The 27,366-nt window shown below is 40.4% G+C and overlaps 1 long non-coding RNA gene across 1 annotated transcript in view; it reads right to left on the reverse strand.

The window, feature by feature from the left end:
• Positions 1 to 408: 408 nt before the first annotated feature.
• Positions 409 to 27,366, reverse strand: part of LOC136794064 (uncharacterized) — a 374,692-nt gene continuing 347,734 nt past the window's right edge. The window contains exon 6 of the long non-coding RNA XR_010840289.1: positions 409 to 478. This is a non-coding gene — a long non-coding RNA (uncharacterized lncRNA). The remainder of the gene's footprint in view (positions 479 to 27,366) is intronic.

Genomic DNA, 27,366 nt, shown 5'->3' on the forward strand with positions numbered 1-27,366 from the left:
ACTGCAGCTATGTGTGCCATACCAAAAGAGAGCAGAGATTAACAAAGTATCAGGAGGGAGTCTACTTAGATATGATAGTGAGGGAACAATAAGAATTAATGCTTATTGAGTGCTACTGTAAATACTTTCCATATATTTTCTAATTTAAACCTCCTAACCATCTTATGGGATAGCTATCATAGCAACCCACATTTTTTAAATGGGCAAACTGATGAACAGAGAGGTAAGTAATCTGCCTAACACCACATAGCTAGCAAGTAGCAGATTCAAATTTTGATCCTGGCAGGACTGCTGCAGAGTTCACTCAGCCACTATAACATCCTGCCTCCCTGGAGAAATGCTATTTATGCTGATGCATGAGAGCCTGCAATGAGGCCACCATACAGGGAACAGGGGCAGAGTACTCACTGAAACTGGAACAGGGTGCCTGAAGATCCAGAGGCAACATAGCAGTTGGTGTTCAAGAAGGCAGGCAGAGCTGCAGCATAACCAGTAAGAGATGAATTTTATTTTCTGTAAGCATACTATAAAAACATTCTGAATATTTTTTTAAACTGTATACATCAGTCTCAAACCAGAGATTCTGAAACACTTCCACTGAAAGTTGTCATAAATGGGCTCATTAAAACACTGATAAGGGCTTCCCTGGTGGCGCAGTGGTTGAGAATCCGCCTGACGATGCAGGGGATACGGGTTCGTGCCCCGGTCCGGGAAGATCCCACATGCCGCGGAGCGGCTGGGCCCATGAGCCATGGCCGCTGAGCCTGCGCATCCGGAGCCTGTGCCCCGCAACGGGAGAGGCCACAACAGTGAGAGGCCCGCATACCACAAAAAAAAAAAAAAAAAAAAAAAACACTGATAAGATTTGGAGTCCGGTTATTATCCTATCAGTACATCAAGAGCTTCTCTCTCTGCTAAAGGGCAGAATGAGTCCTTTAACCATTGTATTTGGTTTCGTAAGCCTGTTTAATATCTGTCCGTGACACTGAACTAGAACTCCTTGAAGACAAGTTACCATCATTTGTCTTTGTGGCCTCAGTCACAAGCACAGTGTATGAAAACAAGGAGGTGCTCAATAAAGGAGGCATAAATGACTAGGGAATGAATGAATGATAGTGCCTTGTATATAGCACACAGTCAGCAAATGTTTGAGAAGATTAGGGAAGGGATTGTTTGTATCTCAATGATGGGGCAGGAGGTAAGGGCAGGGTCATCGGCCAGCGTGGGGTCTCAGATGAAATCATTCAAAAGTTCAGTCCCCAGACCTAACTGTGGGCTGGAAGCATCAGGGTAACCACCTTAGTTCTCAGTTTCCCTCTGCCTAGAGAGAACTGTGTTTATGAACCTATTCAGCTGCTGGGAGTTCCAGTGGGAGATGACTTCAGAAGTGTGATATTTAAGAGCAGGAGGAAGGAACGGCCCCATAAGGATGCTGGGCCTCTATTTATTTCACTCCGTATGCCAGGTTTCGAGCCTTCTTGGCTGATTCCCATTTGTCTTTCTCATGTGGAATATTTCAGATTTACAGTGCCATCTGTTGAGGAGCACAGGCCCAGGACGTCACGGTTCAGCCTGCAGCCCTTCTGCCACCCAAGGCGGGGAGGCGGCCCTGGAGCACAGCGGCTGGTGCCAGGCTCGTGACTTCCCTGCCCGCGCCAAGCTGAGTGATGGATTAGGGCCCCAACCAGGCCCCCTCCTCTTATTTCTGCATCTGGATTGGTGGTATAGGCGAGATTTCTGATCCTCCTAGTTCTGTGCCTTGCACGTGTCTGTGTGCACTCTCTCTCCCTCTCGCTCTCTCTCTCTCTCATTGTTGAAAGCGGTCTCCTGGCCTGGATCTGGACTCCCTAGGCCTTTCCTCTTCCGCACTGTATATTAACTCCTCTTTATTCTGGCACTTTTGGAAACTGCCTTTGCCAGGACCGTAGGTGGTGGCTGCTGAACTCTGCGACTCTGCCTAAGGAATAGACTGTCACAAAATTACTAGGTATCATTCAGACCTCAAAGGGCACAAGTTTTGATCATTTGGATGCTGTTTAGAAGGATTTGGGGTCTAAGCATTTGTCCCATTTCACCCAGGAAAGCCTCTTTACTTCCAAAGCAGAACTATCTGTCTGTCTGGAATTGACACATAAAAATGCACCCTGGTTCCTTTCGCACAGCAGGCACCAGCGCAATCAGCAAACCACGTGCGTGCCCGGGAATGTGCAGTCGGGCCACCCTCCAGCATCCCGTACTGGAGCTGTAACAGCAGCAGCAGAAGCGCAGGATTGATGGGCAAGAGCCTGCTCTGTCATTCAACGCGCATCACCTCCTGCCTGAACAGCACATTCATTTTTCCAGAATGCTTTCCTGTGCCCGAGCTTCTTCTAATCGGATCCCTTAGTAACCCTGGGAAATCCAGAGTGGGTCTCATCACTCCCATTCTCATTTGGCTGATGAGATTCAAGGAGGACATGTGATAAGCCCAAGGTCATACGTTTTTGTTTGCTTGGTTTTTTGTTTAAATTTTCCAACTTATAATCCACTGTTCTTCCCTCAGTATCAGATTTTCACTGCACATTTCCATTTTTCTTAACTGTAAAATAATCATGCATACACAGGTACTACCCCATACTAACCAAGTGCTTCACTTTAGGTTTGCCTTTGGAGGTCTCAGAGCCTTAATTCATTTTAGTACTTTTAGCAATTCACTTCCAGCCAGGTTAGAATCATGTGAGCAGAGGCCAGCCCAGTTTGCCTTAACCTGTCTATGTAAAAGGTGTGTGCTCAACAGTAACAGTAATAATAGCAGCAGCAAATGTTAGTAAGTGTTAATTCACCCTGTGCCAAGAACTCTGCTTTTCACATACTTGAATCTCACAATGACTCTACATGGTGGGTAATACTGTCTTCACCATTTTACAGAGAACAGAACTGAGGCAAGGAGAGGTCAGGTAGCTTGTGTAAAATCAGTTAGCTTGTAGCTGAGGCAGGATTTGAACTCTTAACTGCAGAGACCATGCTCCCAATCGCTTTCACTACAAATTAGATTGTCAGCAGGACAAAGGGAAATTGAGGAAGCAGATATTCAGACAACAAAAGAAAAAATTAAATGTCAAGAACTCTTATATCACAGTCTTCTGTCCATGAACTAAATACAAAAGAGTCTTCTCTATTCTTTAAAATAGGCCCTGAGGAATTATATCTGATATCACTTAAATCAGAGAGTATTAATAAAGAAATTCCATGCTGGAACCAGTAAGGAATATTTTTGTTTGGGGTTTTGGGGGTTTTTTTGCCTTATCAGACTAGTGTTTCTGAATTACTGTCTCACTTACTCTCTGCTCAGACTGTCACCCTGCTTGTCATCCACTATCATGTACTGTATAGCAGTCATGTAATAATAGGCAGACCTCATCACACAGCCTGCTTATAGGGTATCTCAGCCCGCTCTCCATTTGTATGTTCAAGATTTCAACTTTGTTTATCAGTGCAAACAAAACATCATGTGCTAAAAAAATCCATGAAGGGCTTCCCTGGTGGCGCAGTGGTTGTGAGTCCACCTGCTGATGCAGGGGACACGGGTTCGTGCCCCGGTCCGGGAAGATCCCACATGCCGCGTAGCGGCTGGGCCCATGAGCCATGGCCACTGACCCTGTGCTCCGCAACGGGAGAGGCCACAACAGTGAGAGGCCCGCGTACCACACACACAAAAATTTTTTTAATAAATAAATAATTTTTTAAAAAATCCATGAAACGTGATCAAAAGCCAGTGGACCAGAAAAGGCAAATATGGTAATACATGTTGCTCACTTCCATAAAAACAAATAAAATCTTTAAATGTAACAAAGTCAGAGATTTCGTGGTAGCAGAGATTCTCTCTCCTCTTTCTTGGCCCAACAGACCCAACTACATGAAAGCCCAGCTCTGAGATGGGCAGCTATAACTGAGAACACCAGAGCCACAGTGTAAGGAAGAGGTTAAGCAGGCAACCAAACTTGGCTCAGCAGAAAACCATTCAAAACTCCTAACAAGTCACCGAAAAATGCAAATAAACTAATCATTAGCCTAATCCTAAATTTAACAAGTTCTCTCCAGATGTATACTTCATACATTCTTGCTAAGATATGAGTTAATATCCTTTTTTGTCCTTTATTGAGTAATGAAGACATAATTCAAGACAACTGCTATGAGAATGTTGGGGAAAACCATTGAAAAAGTTTGCAGTCTCATTCAGATCTTTGCAAAAATCTCAACTTCTTTTTCAGATTAGCTTCTCTTTAATGTGAAAAAAGTTAAAGGCAGAGGAAAGTAAGTACAGCTTATGTGAGTTTTGTTTTGTTTTGTTTTTTTGTTTTTAATCTATTCAACTTTCTATACCAAATCTCTTTGGGGAAAGAAATGATTCTAAGGATAGATGCCCCATTGGGGTATTTACAGTGATTCCAAGATAAGGAAGATAAAGTATCCTTCTAAAATGAATAAAGAAAGAAAACAGTGCCAACCAATTCTTAGGAGCCAGAGTTCAAAACACAACATAGATTTGTGGCCCCAGCCACAAGGCTCAACTTTCCAATTATCAAGAAAAAGGGTATTGGAAAGACATCATTAAGCAAGGTGACTCAGAAATCCAATTTTGATAACTTACGAATAAATGCACTAGCAAGCTGTGGATTAAATGTCCTTTAACATATAACCTATGTTTAGGAAAACTAGAAAAAGGAGATTAGGGGAAAAAAATGTATCTTAACCTTTCCTTATCCCAAATGTTTTGAGTAAAAAGTGTCCTAGAGGACTTCCTGGTGGTGCAGTGGTTGGGAGTCTGCCTGCCAACGCAGGGGACGCGGGTTCGCACCCTGGTCTGGGAAGATCCCACGTGCCATGGAGCAACTGGGCCTGTGAGCCACAATTACTGAGCCTGCGCGTCTGGAGCCTGTGCTCCGCAACAAGAGAGGCTGCGGGGCTTCCCTGGTGGCGCAGTGGTTGAGAGTCTGCCTGCCAATGCAGGGGACACGGGTTCGTGCCCCGGTCCGGGAAGATCCCACATGCCGCGGAGCGGCTGGGCCCGTGAGCCATGGCCGCTGAGCCTGCGCGTCCGGAGCCTGTGCTCCGCAACGGGAGAGGCCACAACGGTGAGAGGCCCGCGTATCGCAAAAAAAAAAAAAAAAAAAAAAAAACAAAAAAAAAAAAACAAGAGAGGCTGCGATAGTGAGTGGCCCCCGCTTGCCGCAACTAGAGAAAGCCCTCGCACAGAAACGAAGACCCAACACAGCCAAAAATAAATAAATAAACAGATAGATAGAGATAGATAGATAGTGTCCTTGATATTTAAAAAGCAAAACACATAGCCAAAAATTTACCACCTCAAACAGATTTTCTTCCTGCAAATACCTGAAAGCTAGAGAGAAACTTGAGAAGGAAAAAAAAGGAAAAGAAAAGAAAGAAGGAAAGTGGGAGAGAAGAAGAGAGGGAGGGTGGGGAGGGAGGGAGGAAGGAAAGGAGAAGGAAGGAAACTTAGAGCTCCACTGAAATCCTACCTTGGATTGTGAGAGCAAAGGAATCTTGACACTGTGTTGTTTTTTTTCTGTCATCACCGCAGATCTGTATTTCAAGCTAGGAACCAGCATATTGTTTCCATTGAGTGGGATTAGCAAAATTTGTTTCCAGGAAAACTTTAAAACTAGCCCCAAGTTTAAGTCCCCATCGGTTAGGTCATAAAGAGCAGCAATCAATTCCAAAGTTTGATGGCTGTTCATGGTGTCATTTGCTGCTTCACATCTGTTTAACTCGGAAGTGACATTCCCAACTGAGTATGTTTTCGGCAAGTTCCCCATGAAATTACTTCAGTTTTATGTATAGATCACTGTGTACATTTCATAGAGAGATGAAATAGATACTTTCAAGCAGTTTCCAATCTGATATTTTCCCAAATTTAGGGGAAAAAAAAAGAAATCAGGGAGGAGGGAAGAAGAGAAATGATTACACATCGTATCTTTGAAGAGAATATGGCAGAAAATAGAAAGTATTATTTTTAAGCTATAAAAGTTCTGGATAGATTCTCTTTACAGATTACCATAGCATAAAGTAGTATTGTTCATTTTACAGAGATTAGTTCATTTTATTCTCCCCTATAGATGGTTTGGCTGTTATGTTCCAGAAGCCCTCAGTTCCACAGGTTCCTTGGCCAGCCAGGGCAGATGCTATAATTCTCTGTCATTTTTCTACAGACAAAGGTAGGACTCTGAGCCTTTCACCAACAGATGGGAGGCTCGTATTCACTCTTGGGTATTATCATGCTGCCTCAAGAGTGAACTGATTCTTACCCCACTCCAGAGTCGAGCCTGGTGTGGAAATTCCAGGTCAGAGGTAAAAGCATATGTTTCTGGAGACACAAGAGAAGGGCGGGGGAGTTTAATCTCAGTCCTCCTGATTTAGTGTCCTGGGGTAAATGCCACTGTAACAAGGCTCCAAACCAACAACGGGATGACATAAGCTCCTCCATTTCTAACCCAGTTACCCACCGGAACCCAAAGCATCCTGAAGCTCATGATGTATAAATTTAATTTCTCTTTTATGGCCAGAGCAGTATTTTCCATGATTTATAAATCATTTGCTCGGTGATTTCTTTGAAATCTTTGCCTCATTTATACTCTTGACCTCTTGACCTCCTGATACATTTATTTATGCCAGAGATCTCTCTGCAGTGGTGCAGTTTAATGTCATTTGACTGAGACCGGGTGGCTGAGAAACAAAGAAACAAAGACAAACGTTTAAGGAGGTTTGTGATGCAAAAATGTGTGTTTAAAAAGAAGGATAAACAAAGGAAAATGTGAACACTTAAAACATATTATCCCTGTACTATTGATTTATTGCTGGAACCCTATATTTATTGAATAGTTTATGGGTATCTGATTATATGGCAGATGATGGGGCAATGAGAGAATACTGATCCTCACAGCAAAAATATTTGCTGTAAATGTCATGACATGCCTTGTCTATAATATGATTCTTTCCAGATGGTTATTTTTCAAGTTTCAGAAATGGAAAAATATGCCTTAAGACAAGTACACATAAAAATGATGTCTTTCTCCTTCGTCTCTTTTTGATTTTCATTTATTAATACTCTGCTGTTTACCATGAAGCTATGTGATAAAGAAATCTGGTCAGAATGACATCTGATTAATTGGGCAGGGCACTTCCTACATAGCTCTTTGCTGATAACCCAGCTGTCCAAGAACCATTTCATTATAATAAACGCAGAGGCAGGAGACAGTCACAAAACCACTGGGAAGCTGGGTCTGTTCTAACAGATTGGCACAATTTGTATCACTGATGCTCAGAACCTACAGGGCTTGCATAGCCCAAAGCCAAGGACAGGCTCTGTCTCTTGGGACAGCCTGTATTTCTCTATGTCACTTATTATTGAAATGTTGTGAAGGAAAGAGCTCCTCTTCAACACCCCCGATCAATTACCTGATGCGGAATTAGTCATTATGGTTTTATATATATAGTGAGACTCCCATGCAAACACATACAAACACAAATATTGTCTTACAGGCATATTCTAGAAGTAAAATATAATATTCTGTTAGCCGTTACAATTAAAGTTAACAATGCGTTATTATCGAGCAACTGATTTTCTATATTTTAGAAGGCTCAGTGTTTTACTTAGCTCCTCTGGCTGCTCCATTTTATCAAGAAAGTATGTCATTTGCTCATTCTAATTACATAAATTCAACTACTGTGTACAAGCTCGGTGGGAAAAAAATAGTTAGAGGGAGAGAAATAACAATGTAAACAGCATGTGTGATTTTGCCCTTATTCCACTCAAAAGACACACATATCACAGTGATTGTGAATCAAACAATCTGAATTGGTGGTTTCCTCCCCTGATTTTGTTTCCCTCATGCCTCTCACATCATGAGCCTCTTGCCGCACTGAGCCTGATTCAAGGTTAAAGCTGACTACATCATTTTTTTCACCATATATGCTGATGCTACACATGAGTGCTTTAAAATGGGGTTAATTGCAGCCCATGTCACAGCTAGGAATCCTCTATGAACAAGCATAGTGAAAGGTACTAAGAAACATCATAACAACTCAAAGAGGAAAACGTCCAAAGGCAAAACAGAGGTACCAAATAAGAATCAAGTTCAGTTCAAGCAATCAAAAACACAAAGGTCAAAGTCGGAAGAAGGTGACAAAATGTTAGCACCGGTTATTTCAGGGGTGGCTATTTACCTCTTCATATATTTCTCCATTTTACAACTTGTCTGCAATAAGCATGGGTCAGCTTTATGATGAGAAGGAAACAAACTACTAAGACACTAACCATGACAATGAAAGTGCTTAAAAAGAGAGAGAGAGATTGTCATAATGCAACCTGGATCTGGAGAGTCCAAGGGCTGGAAGGTCACCACAACAGGCAACTCAAGTTCATTTTCTCCTGGCTCAGAACACAGGGTCTGGAGTCAAGAGAGGCCTGAGGTCAAATTCTGACTCAGCCACCTTTAGCTCCTGAACTCGAACAAGTCACTGGACCTCTCTGAGAAATGGTGTGCTGGTAAACATTAACCAACCAGCTCAGGCTAGAAGGAATGTGATTTGTAACACTTGCCAATTTCCATAAATGCAAACACTCCTAGTGTGGTCAATTGCAAGCTATCAGTCTGTGGTCAACCAAATCAAAAATTTCCTAACAATTTAACAAAGGGTTCTTCCACACTGGTACAAGACGACCCAACACACCACTCTCTCTGACCCTCAGTTTCCTCCTCTACAGAATGGGGATGTTAATAATACCTAAGTCCCTATTCGTAGGTATACTGTGAGAGTTGAAGGACCAACGCATGTAAAATGCTCAGAGTGTCAAGCTCAAGATGAGCATTTAAATGTGCAGAACATCATAGATACAGGTATTTGCCTGTATATACAGAAATTACCTCTAGAAAAAAAATACAAGAAATTGGTAAATAGTCATCTCTGAAGAGGTGGGAAGCAATGGGAAGGAGAGTTTGCACTGTTTACCTTTGGGACCTTTTAATTTAGAACCATGAACCTCTCTTTCATACACTAAAAAATAAGTGAGACTTAAATCATTTTACAGGAATAAGGATTAGGTAATTTTAGCTCTTAAGGCTGGCTGCCTTTTACCAACCAACATGTTCCCCTGCTGAGACTAGGAGAACTACACAAATGGACTCAATATAAACTAAAACACAAGAAACTCCCACCAGGGACATGAAAAAAATTCAATTTTATGTAAGTTTATGTGAAAGAGATCATTGCAGATGACACACCTCCAGTTTTTACATTGGATGTTAGTTGACCAAGTTAATGTCAACCCCTTGTTGTACAGGGACTTTGTAGATAGTAGAGTCACAATAATTGTGTCACTATGCAGTCTTGATTTATTGCAAAAACAATATTATAACTATAGAAATTAAATAATGCAAATAATTCTCTAGAATTCCCTCTCTTTCTTTTTTTCCCCACTTACCATCTGTTTCTTTTTAAATTTTTTCCCTTTCTTTCTTGTTATTTACCAAATGTGTTTGCCTGCCCAGGTCTCCAAGCTTGACTGCTAGACCTTAGGGCCCTCCCTCTTCCAAAGCTCCATCCCCTTTTGTATCTAGGAGAGTAGGAGACAAGCAGGGATTGGAAAGGGAAGGTGGCAGTTATATGACTTTTGCCGCAGCCTGCCTCTGCTACAGTTCCAAGGACCCAGGTCTGGGCTCCATCACCCTGGTCTCAGAGAGAAAGCAGATGTGAGCCTCCTCTGTTGTCTGGAACCCCCAAAGTGGAAGAAGTCTTTCTCTTGATTCTCCACAGCAGTGCTGAGACTAGGCTCCAACTTCTAATAAGACTTTACTTATAGTTCAAGAAGGACAGAAGGAAACTACAACCAAGAAAAACTTGCCTATAGATCTAGCATGAGGCCCAGATGCTTCCTCTGGGGGCCCCTTATGTAAATACCTCCAGCCCAGCCTTAACTGAAAGTGTGGCCAAACCTACCTCCCTTGCTTACAACCCAGGTCCCACAGTCATGTCTCCAAGAAGAGAAGTGTCTCCTCATTCCAGACCATCATCTCTATTCCCAGTGGATCTACTGTTTACCAGAGGGATCGACAGAGACAACACCTTTCCTTCTCAGAGCAAACCCTACCCTCGCTCACAGCAATGTGGTCCTACTCTTTGGTGCCAGCATGAAGTTAATATAAGAAAACAATAATCCAGAATCAGAGCACTTCTCAAAGTCTGGATGACCCTATCTGATAGATCACTGAAAGCCCAGTCCAGCCCCAAACGCCAGCCCAGTCTGACACTCCCCACATGAGATAAAGACCTTGTCTGCTTATCCTTCTGGAAGTCACTTCCCTGGGAAACAGTAGCTCAAATAATAATCTGCAGGACACCCCAGACACAGGTGACCATAGTTAGGGCACAGTGCAGCCTCAGCCCACACAGATAAAAGAAACACAGGATGCTCTCCTCATACACAGGCAACAAAAGTATATGACCACAGAGAGCATTTGGTTTCTCAGTCAAAGGTGTCTCTATGATTTCACAAGTCTCCCAAATAATAGCTGGCATCTTGCTTTACCTTTCAGTAACATTAAGACAATTCAGTGATTTTCCTAAAACAAAGGACTAGTCTGACCTGGAGAAGTTCAGAAAGCTGACTTTCTTACGAGACAGAAAATCCTTGCAGCTCTTAAAAGACGGGTTATTTTTTTTTTTTTCAGCTTCTTCTCATAAATGTTTCAAAATCTCCAGACACATTTTCAGTTAGGTCAACCTGTTACACTCATAATTTTGACATGGCTATGATCATATTGTAGATAAAATATTGTATTTGACCTTTTTTCACTTAATATGATGCATGTGAATTTTCACGTGTCATCTATGTTGTTTAGAATTAGAATGGTGCTGTGAGTGTTGTAATGATAGTGCTATCCAACAAGAAGAAAGCAGACTCTCCAAGTGTTAAGGGTGGAAGCCAGTGCAACCTTAGGCAAACTCATAAGTGTATTATTTATTTCCAGAGCTAGTCTCCTCCCTTCCAAAATTCCATGTTAACAGTAAACTTTATCTCCAGGATTTGGCACAATGCCTAAAGCAAAGCAGGTACTCAATTAAGTCTTTGTTGAATAAATGAGCAATTGAATAAATTTGTGAATGAATACTGTTTCCCTCTGCAAGGACCACTCTGACTTGTCTTCACTGTAGCATCTGATACCCTGGACCCACCGAAGCATCCTTTTCATCAATATAGCTCCATTCTGTGTCCTCTGCAACTTTTACTGCCTAATGAAAGCAAAACTTACCACTTTCTCATCTTAGGGAAATACACTGGATCCCAAAGAAGGCCCTTCACTAAATAGGCCAATGCCTTTTGAAGAACCAGTGGCTTACATGACATGCGAAATCAGGGCTAGCAGCATATTACAGTCAAAGCTGTTCTGGACCTGTGCTTTGCATTTTCTGTTCTCTATGCTCTTGTTCAATATTCCCCTGGTTTCTCGGGAGAGATGTTTTCCCAAAATAGAGAGGGGCATAAAATCCTCACCAGAAGCCCAAAAAGAATGTGCCTTAAAAATGCAGTGGTTAGAGGCGTAAACTTTGGAGCCCGAAGGACCTTGGTTCAATTTCTAGAGAGTGAGTCTTATGGTCCTCACCTGTAAAACAGGAATAAATAAGATAAGATGTGTAAAGTACAAGTACTACCTGACATGTACTAAGAACCCAGTACCTGTTAGCTTTTATATTTATTTTTTAATAATAATGAAGGCTAAGCAGCAAATTAGAGGTGATGCTTTCAGTACTAAAGTACTAAAATAGTGAAGAAGCTTTTAAGGGAATAGACACAGCTTTTGCTACAGTTCAAATTTACATCAGTGATATAAACTATACCACATCCCGCCAACATTCTCCCTTCCCATGTCTATAACAGACATCACTAATCAAACCCAGATTTGACCTCAGTCATCCTCTCAAAGCTGAATCTATTGATCAGTATTGTCACAGAAAAGGAAATCTATTTGCCACTCCATATTTAGTTGGTTCCCTCCTTCGCCTATGCTAACATTAGCCCAAAGCAGAACACTCCTTAATCAGGCAGTTGCGTAAATTTTTTTTTAAAGTAAGGCATTAGGCTAAACTACTCATTGTCAGCCTCTATTCATCATAGGGTATAAAGTCACTAAGAGCTAACGAACTCATGTTTTTATCCCCAATGCAGAACTTCAATCCCTTACACTGAAGAGCATTCTCAATGAATAGCTGTTGGATTTCACGCTGTTTCAAACCCTCAAACTGGAATGTATAAATTCACCCCTGTTCAAACTTAAGTCCCTTTGGTTTCCTTTCTCTTCACTGCTTCTCTAGACATTCTCTTTGACTGTCATTAGCTAACTTCCCAAATGAAGACTAAGTTTCAGGAATTGTGGGTTTTTTTCAGTGTTGGACAAAGCCCTTCTGAGAACAACCTGACACTTTATTACACTATTCACTGTCCCAATATGAAGAGCAAGTGAAATAACATGCCAATCGTTCTTTCACAATAACAACAGCAAAATAGTTCCGATTACAGAAGAATAAGTGTTTTAAGGGACTCTTCTTCTATTGATATAACTATTTTGAGGTCACAACTCAAGGTCCTCAGGTTATAAAGGAACCATTTAGCTGAGCTTTTTTTTTTTCTCGATTTTATGCCAAATAAATACCTGGTCCTAAGGCAAGACAGCAAAGGACAAAATGATAAACACAGTTTCCAGAATTCTCTTTAAGAAATTCCTCTGGATCCCGGCACGCCAAGGCATGTGTTGGTACATCACAGCTGTGTTTATACAAGGAAAGTGAACTGGGAAGCTATACATCCAGCCAGTGAAACCAATCCAATATGGTTAATTGGGGCCCCTAACGTATCTTTCTTCACTAATGCTTACTTTGGGGGAGTCTGAACACTCCTGAAAACTGCTGTAATTATATTATTCCTATAAACATAGCCTAGGCGACCTGTTTCAACCATGCTTTAAGACTAATCAGTTTATTTCATACTGGCAGCAGGGATTATGAGAGAATCCTGATTAATCAAATCTGGAGTGAGAATTTCTAATTTTGCTTGAACAAGTAAATCAAATTCAAACCAGTGGTTCAGATAAGGGGCTTCAGAGTGAGTGAGACCAGAGTTCAAATCCTGTGGTATTGTGGCCAATTTTCTTTGCCACTCTAATCCCCAGTTCCTCATGCATGCAGTATAGATGTTATAGCTCTACCTTGTAGGACGGTCGTGACAATTAAATGAGATAATGCATCAATCATTTAGTGCCTGACACGATACTGAATAAATAATAGTGAGAAATGCTGATGTTGTCGTTGCTGTTATTTTCTTTCTTCTCACCTCAGTTTCTTTTATTGGGTAAGAAGATACAACTAGTTTGAACTTTGCATGTGTAACAGACATCTGGGCAGAGTTCAGCTCTTGGGACAGTGTGGTTTTTTACTTGGAGCTTTGGGTATTCTCTTCTTGCAACAAAAGAAAAAAAAATTAAAATGCTTAAACATTTCCAGACAATGCTTCAGTGTATCTGCTGCATCCTGCCATCACTCGTAAGTGAACCATGGAACACGCATTCCGAATATAAAACTGGGGAGAACTATGCTGGCTTTGATGAATGCAATCCTGTGCTTTAGCAACCCCATGTAACAGGCCAACAAATTATGCTCTCTCTCCCCCTCTGTGCTTTGCACAGCCCCAGGAGGACTGTACCGTCGTCAGCTGAAAATCCCCAGAGTGGCTGGCTGGGAAGCAAGGAAAATGGCTTAGAAAGGAATAGCAGAATATTGATTGGAGGGGCCACCTCTCTAATTAAGGGAACACTAGGTTTATGATTCTGAGGAGCTTACAGCACCAATTTCCCAAATCAACCTGACGTACTCGCTTTTCTATCTGATGTCTCCTGAGGTTCTACCAAAGGCTTTCTAGTCAGTGTAACAGAAAACAAGCCCTGCAATGGCACCAGGGCAGCTTTCCATTTTGACTTCCAAAGATGGACGAGACATACTGAGACCCAGTGCTTCAAATTAATGTTCCCAAGATCCAGGCAGCACAGGCTTGAGTGAAGGGGCAGCACCAAGTTCTACCTAGGATGGTTCTCTACGTTGCCTACTGTCCCACTAGAGCAAGACCACCACCTTCTGACCTCAAAGTAAAACGGAATGATTACAATCTAAGACACAGGACAAGCAAAATGACATAGGGGTTAACAGCACAGTCTCTGAAGTCCAAGAGTGGCATGCTGCAGTGCCATCTGCTCTACTTTTTAGCAAGTTCCTTAAACTCTCTGCTGTCCACGGTCCTCATATGCCAAATAAAGATATAATAATAGTATCTGCTTAAAATTGAGTTCTTGAGAATTGAATGATATAATTTGTTAAAATGTTTATATGATTGCCTAGTAAATACTGAATGCTTAAAATATGTTAGCTGATAACTAACTCATCATTCAGCAAGGGGATAAAAGTTCTCTATTGAGATAAATCATGAGCTTAGTCTAGCTAAAATGGAGAATTAAACTGCTGAAGTAGTAGTAATGTGCTTTATTTGCCCTGCAATTATATAATATTATGGCCAGGAGTCTGAAAATACCCTAATCCTACTCCAAACTACAGGCATTCTCCCAAGTGAGAGCTCAGGGGTTACATATGAGCAAGGAATAATGGCAGATGGAAATCAAAGTAACACTATTAGCAGAGGTATTGGCTCCAAACCTCAGTGCAGAGAGCTCTAGTGGACTGGACTGGACCATATGGAACACTGTTTTTGCCTGGTTAGACAATCAATCGATCACACCTGCCAGCTCCAAAATGAATAAACCCAGACATCCACAGACTACAAAAGAGCATGCTGCAATGCTTGACATCAAACTGGCCTGGGCTGTGGTCTGTGCAATAGCTGTAGACCTAACTGCTACATGGGAAAAGAAAGAGCAAAGAGATAACTCAGCTTGCTCTTGAGGCCAAGATCTTGGCCATGCCACTACTTTGGCTGCATGGAAAGAAGAAACAGAAAAGAGGAAAGGCATCAGGGAGAGACAAAGAGACAGAGAGAGAAGCAAATACAGACACTGGCAATTTGACAGCAGACATGATTCCAGGGACGAGAATTAGCCGGAAATCTAGAGAGAGAGAATTCCCCCCACTGGTACGTGACCTTTGCCTACATCCCTATGCACATAATGACATGACTCTACATTAACACTTTTGGTCCAGTCACTGTGCTTGATCTTCACCAAGCCTCATCCGAAGGAAGATTAAAAAATAGATGTGAACATATTCAACAGAGTCAGGGAGATTTAGTAAAGAGTTCACTGGAATAGAAGCCAAAAAAATCAGTGTGATTCCACTTCTTTTGAGAAATATTTGCTTATTACTCTATTGAGACACGTACACTAAATCAGGGTTTCTCAATGTTGGCACTATTGATATTTTGTGCTAGATATTTTGTGCTGGATTCTTTGTTATATGGGGCTGTTCTATCCATTGTAGGATGTTTAGCAACATCCCTGACCTCTACTGACTACATGTCAGTGCCACCCCCCGCCCCAGCTGTGACAGTCAAGATGTCTCCAGACAAATGTTTCCTCAGGGGCAAAATCATCCACTGGTTGAGAATCGCTGCACTAGATTATGCTGTTATGACAATCGCCAAATCACAACCAATGATCCTTTGCTCCCACTACATGTCCATCGTAGGTAGGCTGAGGGCTCTGGTACAGAATCAGGCTAATTAAGGAGCCATCATCTGGAGCACTGCTCTTCAGCATGGCAGAGGAAAAGACAGAGTTTTGTAAATTGTGTACTAACAGCCATAGCTTCCACCCAAAAATGCACACTCCTTTCACTCACATTTCATCAGCCAAAGCAAATCACATGACCACACATAGATTTAAGGACCAGGGAAATGCTATCCCATTTGCCTAGAAGTAGAAATATTTGGTGAACAACACTAATGACAATCACAGCTAGCATTTGAAAAAGTTCAAAGCTTCCTCCTACATTGATTTTTTAAATTATCTTTACTATTTTCTTGCTTCTATTTTTGTTATTGTTTTTCTAACTTAAATGAGATGTTTGCTTACTAATTTAGCCTTTCTTCTTTTCTATTTATAAGCAAATATAGCTTTGAATTTTCCTCTAGCACCTCCTTTCTTATATCCCACAAATTTTAATATGTCATGTTTTAGTTATTGTTCAGATTCAAGAGTTTTCTAATTTCCACTGTAATTCACCTTTGACACATAAGTTATTTAGAATTATGGAGGGGTTAGTTTCTCTAAATAAGGTATTAATCAGGTGGGGAGAATGCATTTTGTTATCTCTTACTATGGTAAGAGAATAGCATCTATATGAATCAGTATTCAAATGATGGTGATTTTTTTCTTTTTTTTGATGCCGATTTTTTTAATTTGTTGAGACTTACTTTATGGCCTAGTAAAGAGTCAATTTTCACAACTGTTATATGTATCCTTAAAATTGAGTATCTTCTCATTGTTAGGTGATAGTATTATGTGATACTCAGATACTCAGTTCTTTTACTCAAATATCCCTTATTCTTACTAATATTTTATCTGTTTGATCTGCCAGTTTTTGAGAGAGAAGTTATGTTAAAGTTCACTCTATGATGCTTATTTGTCAGTTTCTCTTTGCAATTCTTTTAGTTTTTACTTTATATAATTTGAAGGTATACACAAATTTAAAAATATTATCTGTCTCTGATGAGTTGAAACATTTTCATCTAAATGAGAACCCTGTTTATCTTCAAAAATGCTTAAACTCTATTTTGTCAGTTATTAATTAGCATAGCTACACAATCTTTCTTTTGGTTGCCTGGTCTTTTTCTATCCTTTTATTTTCAACCTTTCTGTGTCCTCGTTATTTTATTTCACTTTTTGCTTCCCTCAGAGAGTTTGTTCTTAATTTTTAAATTTTTTAAAAATTGAAGTATAGTTGATTTACATTGTCATGTTAGTTTCTGGTGTACAGCAAAGTGATTCAGTTATACATATATTTCTTTTTCATATTCTTTTCCATTATGGTTTACTACAGGATATTGAATATAGTTCCCTGTGCTACACAATAGGACCTTGTTGTTTATCCATTCTATATATAATAGTTTGCATCTGCTAATCCGAACCTCCCAATGCAACCCTCCCCCTGCACTCTCCCCATGCCCCATACCCACCCCCTGCCTTGGCAACCACAAGTCTGTTCTCTATGTCTGTGTGTCCTCATGATTTTAGATCAATCTCTTAAACAACAAATAACTGGGTTTTGCTTTGTTTTTAGTGCTGTTTCTCTTTAATCAAACCCTGAAACATTTGTCCTTTAAACAGACCATTTTTCCCATTTATATTTAAAGTACTACAATTACATTTAGACTTCTACCATCTTAGTTTGTGCTTTCTGTTTGTCCTATTTGCATATGTGTGGGTTTCCTTCTTCTCCTTTCTTGCCTTCTTTTGAACTGCATGTTTCTCTCATTCTATTTCCCCTCCCCCCCCCAGATGATTTTCTTCCCTTCTGAAGTCCATCTTTTAGAAGTGATTTTGTTAGGAATTCTCAATAGCTTATGAACTTAGTTTTTGTTCATCTGCAAGTTTCTTTTTTTCAACCATTCTTGACAGATGGTTTAATTGGATATACAATTCCAGGTAGACAGATTTCTCCTTTTGATTTTTGAAGGTATCGTTCTGGATTCCATTGTTGCTAGTGAAATTTAGTCCTCATTGTTTAACTATCTTTCACTTGTAATTAAATGTATAGGTAATCTGGGGGTGGGTTTTTGTGTGTTTGATTTTAAAATTTCTTTGTTTTTCTGAGATTTTGCTAGTATGTGTTTAGTTACAGATTTTTTATTTATCCTGTTTGATATGCTTTTATCTGAGAATTCATGTCTTTCACTAACTCTAGAAATTTATTAGTTATTTCCTCAAATATTGCCTCCTCTTTGTCTCTTCTTTCACAACTCTGTTTAGACAGTTTATAGAGTCTTTTATTTTATCCTCTATAGCTCTTAACATTTTCTATTTCTTCTTTGTTTCTCTGTGTTGCATTTTGTGCAATTTCTTCTGATTTATCTTCCAATCCACTAATTTCCTCTTTAATTGTATCTAATCTGCAATATCCATCTATTAAGTTTATTTCAATAATTCTACTTTTTGAAGGTTTTTTTTTTTTTTTTTTTTTTTTTTTTTGCAGTACACGGGCCTCTCACTGCTGTGGCCTCTCCCGTTGCGGAGCACAGGCTCCGGACGCGAAGGCTCAGAGGCCATGGCTCACGGTCCTAGCCGCTCCACAGCATGTGGGATCTTCCCGGATTGGGGCACAAACCCACATCCCCTGCATCGGCAGACGGACTCTCAACCACTGCGCCACCAGGGAAGCCCCTACTTTTTGAAGTTTTATTTGTTTTCTTTTTTAAATCTGCCCAAGAGTTTTATAGTCTCTTATTTACTACTCTCAGCATAGTTCTCTCTCATGGAAGACTGGCATAAAAAGCAGCTAATATGTAAAACATCTCATAACGACAACAGCAATCAAGATATGATAATGCTCATAATATAAAGAACCTCAAGGCAAAGTCCTCCCTTAGTTCAAATTTAGAGAATAAAAGAGGTTGTCTCTTATAATGCTATCTTTCATTGGATAATAAGAGCTATGCAGATATTCTCCTTTTGCCCTAATAGCTCAAAAGGTTGGAACTTATATTTATGCCTAAAGCTTTCCTCAGCCTAAATTTTTTGATTCAATCATTCCTCTTTCCACTTTCCTTTAAAAAACACAAAACCAAAAACTTGTATCCATGTATTCACTTCTATTTTTGTCTGTATTTTCTATTATAAGCCTACTCAGATCCTTGGGGAGTATGTGAGGCATAAATTGTCATAATAACAAATGCCCCTAGGCTTCAGCTTCATCATCTGTCAAATGATTATTTATGGTTTTAAAATGTCTAATAGTGTGGCACAAAGGAAAATGGCACTGCCAGCAGAACACAGTTGAACACTCATGGTAAATCCTCTAAATGAAGCCTTTTAACACACAGAACATCTTAATATACCAATATAGTTTATTTCATTATTTTAATGATTCCTCCAAATAAACTTAATCAATAAAATTATTTAAATAGTAGTTACACAGCAATAGCTAACTGATACAGTTATTATAGTCACTATTACTTCATTTGATTCTCTTCACAACTCTGTGAGATAAATGAGGGATGTTAGCCATCCTGCTTATTAGATAAGAAAATAGACTGTATTACTTCTCAATCACAGTAGACTCTCAAATGCAATATGTGAAAAATGACTCATGGATGTTAACACTTTACAGTTTGTATGTATCCTTATTTTTGCTCAAAAAAGGAAACAAGAGGAACTTTACCAATATTAATTTACAGCAAGAAAGTAACATAATTATAACAATTGTGCATACATTAGAGATGCATGCTCAAAAATATTTTATTAACAGGGACGTGACATTAAAAAGTTTATAAACAACTGCTCTAACCAATACAATAGAAGGGACTACTTTAGTATACAGGTCTGTGACTACTACTATCCCTACCTGGACTATAGGACATCCAAACCCAAAGACTAGGAAGAAATGAGCAGAATTTTTAAATGAAAAGGAGATTTACTACAACACATAAAAGAAGTTCCAAAGACTAATTGCCTTCCTTTGAGGAATTAAGCATGATAGTTAAAAATGCAAATTATATAGTTTTCTAAAGTATAAATAAAATATCTCAGTGTGGAAGGAATGCAATTTTTAAAAAGCAGAATAGATTAATTAAAATTATACCCTGGTGGACATTTCATAATTAGGTTTATATATAACTGCATCTGGAAAACATCATTCTTCTCAGTAGGAAAATTATGCAATATGTATTGTGGGAGCATCATATTATTGTTTTGCTTCTCCCATCAGCGTGTAGGTCCCAATTTGCTTTAAGAGTGATTGTGAAACTATTCTAACATATATGCTTTAAGGAATAAAAAATATCTTGAGTCTCAAAATTCCATATACAGGCAATAGGAATAAATTTTTATTTTGGGGGGGGAATTCATCAACAAGAACTTCAGCTGGGTACTCTAAAGAATGTTGACAAGGGAAAGACATTGGAATCCAGTTCTGTGATCAGCTAGCCAGGCATTCTTACATGGCTGTGTTTATCAGGGATTATGAGGATTAAGTGAGTTACTACATATCAAACTCTCAGAATAGTATCTGGCACTGAAAAGAAATGCTCAAAGCAGCTTACAAATTGTAAGGACACAATAAGAATAATGATGTCATCCCTGGGAAACTTTTGGGATGGTCAATCCCTTTTGTCTACACACACACACACACACACACACACACACACACACACACACACACACACACACACACACACACACACACACCAGTAGTCCCAGGTAGGAGCCATTGTCATTGTCAGCCTGGGTGCCTCAGAACTATCATCCAAGCCAATCTTGCCAGAATCCCTAATTTTACAGATGAGGACAAGCTTCGAGGAAATAAATGACTCATCCATGAACACTCATAGGGTCTTTGCTCTTTCCATATATTAATAGGCTGCCATCAACCTTCATTTCAGGACAGATGCAATTTTCTGTCAGAGCTAATGTGATTCTCAGAAGGAACCTCTCAGACACTTTGGGGTCCTTTCCCTTCTCCTAGGTTCCAAGCCGAACTGCCCAGTTTATAACCATAGGGGTCATGAGCCTAGAGCCCAAAGATATAACTCCTGACTGATCTCCCCTTGCTCACACACACATAAACCTACATTGCTTTTGAAAAGACCCTTAAAGCTTCGCTTTGCAACCTTTTCACCTTCAATAAGTGTAACGTATACACATTGTTCATACACCCTGTGAAGGGCAGGCAAAATAAACCCTCTTTCAGAGTTCTGCTCAGCCTGGGCTTTCCTTTACTTCAACAGCTCTCAACTTGGGGTGATTTTCCCCCCAAGGAGACATTGGAAATACGTAGAGACATTTTTGATTGTCAGAAATGGGAAGGAAGGGGTGTGCTACTGGCTTTTAGTGGGTTGAGGCTAAGGGCACTGCTAATATCCTATAATGCACAGGATAGCTCCCTAAAACAAAGAATTATCTGACTCAAAATGTAAATATTGTCATGATTAAGAAACCATGCTCTAGTAACAAAAAAACAATGCACAGACACTTCCTGGCTGACCTTAGACAAGCTGCTTTAATCCTAGAAGCCTCTTTTGGATTTGTCAGCAAAATAGGAGTATTAATAGTACTTACCTTACAGAATCATTATCTGGATTAAACAAGGCAATCTTTCAATAAACAATTGATTCATTCATTCAGTAAACATATATTGAGCACAAGATGCTGTGGACATAGAGGTTTACGAAAACATTTATTGTTTCTGTGCCTAGGGAACTACAGTCCAGAGGGAAGATATTAATTGAAAAGTCAGATCAACAATAAAAATTAACTATTGTTATTATTAATAAGAGAATTTCCTGCTTTTCTGGATTTCCCCATGCTTCTACTCCTAAGCCTTGCTGGGATATGTCTGCTATAATCCAAGAAGGGCTAATATCAAAGGTGAGTGGGCTAAAAGTCTCCCATGCCCACGCAGGGATGGAAGAGCAGGAAAGCTCTTTGTGTATGTGTCAGCTCTTCGACCTCTGAGAGAAGCTGCCCCCAAGTTCTAACTGCCTACTCCAAACTCCACAGTGTCTGGGGAGGGGGCATGTGATCCACAGACAGCCCTGCCACCATGCTGCATTGCTATAGTAAGGATACCCTTTATTGATCAGACTTGCCTGGACTCATAACTCCCCAGCCTGCTGCTGGGCTCCCCAAGGGGGAGTTGGCAGCAGCAGTGTCTCTCTGGACCAAGACTATCCCCAGCTCTGCCCTCTCTCCCACCCTAGACACATGAAGGCTGCCCACAAAAGCACCTAATGCTTCTTTGTAGTGTCTTGTGATTCACATACTAATTTGAAGTTACAGATCAAAACTGGATAGAGACACCAGGGAAAAGATTTAAAGATTCCCCGCCTCCCCCAAAGCAACGTTACAGTCCTGCATCAACAGTCAGCAAACCCATTGTTTCCCCCAGATAATCTTTCTCCTACCCTTTAATTTCACCACTTTCTAGAGTCTCTCCATCTTGCCAACACTTTTATTACAGGTAGTTTGACACTGAATCTTAGCAGAAGTGTAATATGTTTGCTACTGATTAGAAAGCCAATGTCCTGAGAGGTTAACGGACATATTCAAAGGTCACAATGTTGGTTAATACTGCACAACCCAAAGAGAGAGACCCCGTTTTTTGCTTCCTTCCAGTACCCTCAGAGAATGAGGCAGCCAGAATATACTTTCCCTTTTTTAGTTTTTTAAAAGCCAAGTTTAATTGTTTCTTCATATAAGTATCTGCTTAGAAATATAGGTGAGAGGCCATTATTTCTAAAAAAAAAATAATAAGACATTAAAATTTTCTTGCTTCCTCAAGAACTCTAAATGTCACTGAATATTCACATTTATCTACTGAACACCCACCTCCATCTCCTCCCCATCACCACTCACATGTGTCAGTGATCTATGAGCTCACTACGGATACCTGTTGGTGAGAAAGCTCAAGCAGAGCAGTCACATGACTAAATGAAAATTATACAACAAGTCAGCAGCAAGGCAAGAATTTAGGGTTCTAGTTAATGCAAAATCATTTAAGCCAAAGAAGGAAAACTCATAGAAAGAATCCTGCAGCTCTTTATTCCATGGCAGTGGCAGGCATCACTAATCAATCACAGCACCCCTTTCATTTGAAGCCTGGATTCAGTCTCAGAAACCTTCTTAAGATGATTGTCCAAACAGCTATTACTCATCAAGTTCAACATAATATGTGTTGATTTGGGAAGACCTCTTCAAGGATACATTTCAGAAGAGATTTAAAGATGAAATGAAGACAGATGCATGAAGAGTCAGAGGAAGAGCATTCTAGGTAGAGGAAACAACATATGAAAAGTGAATACTATGAAATGGTATTGACACATTCAAGAAACTGGAAGAGATAATTATAGTTGCACTGCAGTGAGCAAGGAAAGGAGCAGCAGGAGATAGAGGCAGGCTAGGTGGGAGTTCAGGGCATTGTCTGTCAACACACAATGGCCTCCTAACTAACACCTGAATATGAATTAATTCAGTGTGAAGTAATTTGATAGGTAAAGGTTAATAGAAAGAAGACAAAAAGAGCTTCTGCACAGCAAAGGAAACCATAAACAAGATGAAAAGACAACCCACAGAATGGGAGAACATATTTACAAATGAAGCAACCAACAAGGGATTAATCTCTGAAATATACAAACAGCTCATGCAGCTCGATGTCAAAAAAAAAAAAAAAAAAAAAAAATCCCCAATCAGAAAATGGGCAGAAGATCTAAAGACTTTTCTCCACAGAATACATACAGATGGCCAAAAAGCGCATGAAAAGATGTTCAACATCACTAATTATCAGAGAAATTCAAATGAAAACTACAATGAGGTATCACCTCACACCAGTCAGAATGACTGTCATCAAAAAGTCTACAAACAATAAATGCTGAACAGGGTGTGGAGAAAAGGGAACCCTCCTACACTGTTGGTGGGAATGTAAATTGGTACAACCACTATGGAGAACACTATGGAAGTTCCTTAAAAAACTAAAAATAGAATTATCATATGATCCAGTAATCCCAATACTGGGCATATATCCAGAGAAAACCATAATCCAAAACGATACATGCACCCCAATGCTCAATGCAGCACTATTTACAATAGCCAAGACATGGAAGCGACCTAAATGAACATCAACAGAGGAATGGATAAAGAAGATGTGGTACATAAATGGAATATTACTCAGCCATAAAAAATAATAAAATAATGCCATTTGCAGCAACATGGATGGACTTAGAGATTATCATACTAAGTGAAGTAAGTCAGACAAAGACAGATATATGATATCACTCATATGTGGAATCTAATTCTTTAAAAAATGAAACAAATGACCTTATTTACAAGACAGAAATAGACTTACAGATATCGAAAACAAACATGGTTACCAAAGGGGAAACACGAGCAGTGGGGGAGGAGAGATAAATCAGGAGCTTGGGATGAACATACACACACTACTCAAGATGGATAACCAACAAGGACATACTGTATAGCACAGGGAACGCTACCCTATTTTCTGGGATAACCTACATGAGAAAAGAATTTAAAGAAAAATGAATATATGTATATGTATAACAATCACTTCCTGTACACCTGAAACTAACACAATGTTGTAAATCAACTGTACTCCAATTAAATTAAAATTTAAAAAAACAAATGAACACTAATATAAGGGTAAAAAAAGACCAAAAGTACAAGAAATTACCCCAAGGAATACAGTTTTGAGTAGAAGATCTAAATACCAAAAAAAGAAAAAAGAAAGAAACAAACACTGGGCACGTTGGTAGAAAGAAAGGAATCACCATCAGCTCAGCTCGGTGGGGGCACTAATGATCAACTATGTCAGGGTTCAATCAGAGAAGCAGAACCACTAGGAAGGAGATGTATGTGTACGTATGTATATGTGCATATTACAGAATTTGTTTCAGGGATCTGACTTTGCACAATTGGAGCTAGTTAAGCAGTATCTGTAATGCTGTTGTCTTTGTATCTTATGCTGGTTCTTAGAGCCTGCAAGGCAGGCAGCAGGAAAGGGAAGATGGATGTAAAGTGAAGGACAGCAAAGAAAGCTGGAAGGCACTACATGAGCTGGAGTTCCCATCAACTGGAGCCTCTGGCAGTTCTCATCACCTCCAACCCAATGGTGTGGATTTCCTGCAGAAGCTAGGGCTTTTCACTGTGGAGCTAAGCATGCACCGTGCCCCGAAGTCAGAGAAGCTGAAGGAGGGTCCGGAGGAAGGAGAAATAGTTGCAGACCTGCCTGGCTGCGGCCGCACACCAAGGAGGTGAGCCTTCAGATGAGGCACAGTGGGTGTGAACTACAAAATGACTACTGCTTCCCCTCTAACCTCCAAATTTCATACACGGAATCTCTCTACAGCCCACCCTCACTGGAAACATACCAGGAAGGGGACTTCAGCCTAGATGCTATATTACAACACCATCTATCAACCGAAGGGTAGACTTGTAAGGCCAGTTTTTGCCTACTCACCAGCACCCCCTTCTACTCTGCTCCCCTCAGCCCCACACAGCTGTGGTGATCTCTGGGTACACATGGTTGGACTAGGAATTGGCCTCTTTCTCCCTCTCCTCCATTTGAACCAAGACACACACAGAGACTGTTAGATGTTGGAGGGGACTTGTAGAGGTTGAGTAGGGTGGAGGCTGAGGAGAGGTTAATAGATCTGCAAGCAGGGAGAGCTGGGGCAGCAACAAGCAATGATGAGAGAGATTCTGTGACCCTTGAGAAATGGAAAGTCCCCTCAGATCCTGGCTTTCTCTGAGGGGCCCAACTGTACTTTGCTTCCTATGTAAACATGTAATAGCCAACCACAATGAAAAAAACTCCACTTGCACATTTACTTTTGCCAGCTGGGCTTTGTTTCTGGTTTTTGTAGCCAATCCATCCCTAAGTCAGACAGTGGAGGTTGAAGATGATCCGTACCCGCTTCCCAATTCTCCCTATTTACTACATCCAGTGACCCAGATGGCACAAGTTAGAGACGCTTCGATTCACCCCCACAAAGACATGCCACGAAGTCACAGTATCTTGGAAATGGCAAAAAGAGGGAGAGCCCCAAGAGTCGTGGAAACCTCTCCCTCCTGTGCTGAGTGCTGGGCACATCACGTCATGTCAGCAGAGGCCTCATAAGATGGGGTGTGTGGGGGGGTGCAATTTCAACAACTGTTGCTCCTAAAATGTGCACTTGAGAGATGGCGCTCTTCCCAGAGCTGTCAATCTTCCAGCATTCAAGATCCGGAAAACTGATTTAATAGAACATTTTAAAGTAACTTTTTTCAAAACTTTATGCCAAAAAGAAAAAGGAAAGTGCTAATTGCACTTTAGAGCTTCAGGTGCTTTTCAGTCCAGGATCTCAAAGTACTTGATGAACTCTCATTTCACACAACCTTGTTTCACTCCTTAGTGCAAACAGATCAGTATTGTTGAGTTCATTTTACAATATGGAGAAACTGAGGCCCTTCTCAAAAAAGATGAGAATGTCACTGCTTCCAAATTTTCCACCTCAAGAAGAATTAAGGAAAAGTGTGGCTCATTCAGATCAAGACCTTATAAGTGCCTCAGACTGAGATACCATGTCAGGCACATTTCAGTTGCAAATACTCTAGTCAAGGTGTCGGTTTCGTTGGCCAGTATGCCTTTGCCACAAGGTAAGAGAGACACAAGCAACTGATAGCTCCCATACTTACAATTCTACAAACAGAAATGGAAAGAAAGTTCATTTATTGAAGCTTCATTTTTCTAAAAATCTCAAGGAAGATTCTGAGTGAGTGGTTTGGGTTTGCATGCCCACACCTGGACCAATTGCTGGGGACCACACAGATGAATACTGTAGGTCACATGGGTCACCCCCACGGCCAATGGAAGCAGGAAATACTACACAAAAAGGAGGATTACCCAAGACATAACCAGCAGGGGAATTGCAGCCACCCGAAACTGTATCTTGAAGAAAACTACCTCAGCAAAAAAAGAGGTAGCCAAATACAGACATCTTATCCTCTCCCTGCCTCTAGCACTCTAAAATAAAGATGACTTGCAGCTAAATCTTTGTGTAAACAAACATTTGATTCCTTAGGGTAAATTCTTAGAAGTGGCACACCTGGGTCAAATGGTACTCACATTTTCTGAAGATGTTAATCCTTTTTGCTGATCTGCTTTTCAGAAAGAAGGTACAAATTTACATTCCCATCAGTATGTGAACACATTATCATTATTCTCTTACCTGCTTCTTAAGGAAAGGGTGAACATGCAGTAAAATGACCCAAAGGGACAGGTAAAACAAAAAAGAAGGAAAGGACCCAAATATATTACTACTTAGACAATGAGGATCTGAACAACTGAGAAATGTTTTACTGACAAGGTATGAATAAAATCAGGTTAAATGACAAATGTTGCTGGATCCTGACTCTGAACAATGGCTGTGAGCTTCCAGAATCAGGCAGCAATATAAACAAAAAGTGACCCTTGTGTCAGGTAGCTGAGCACTTAGAGGTAGCTAGCCATACATAGCTTACTTCCTCAGCCTCCACCCATGAGAAAGCCGGATGAACTCCTGGCAGTATGCAGATGCAATGGCATCTCTCAAGGATCACGGCCCTTGAAGCC

Source organism: Kogia breviceps, chromosome 4, assembly GCF_026419965.1.
Source record: "Kogia breviceps isolate mKogBre1 chromosome 4, mKogBre1 haplotype 1, whole genome shotgun sequence".
Lineage (NCBI taxonomy): Eukaryota > Metazoa > Chordata > Mammalia > Artiodactyla > Physeteridae > Kogia > Kogia breviceps.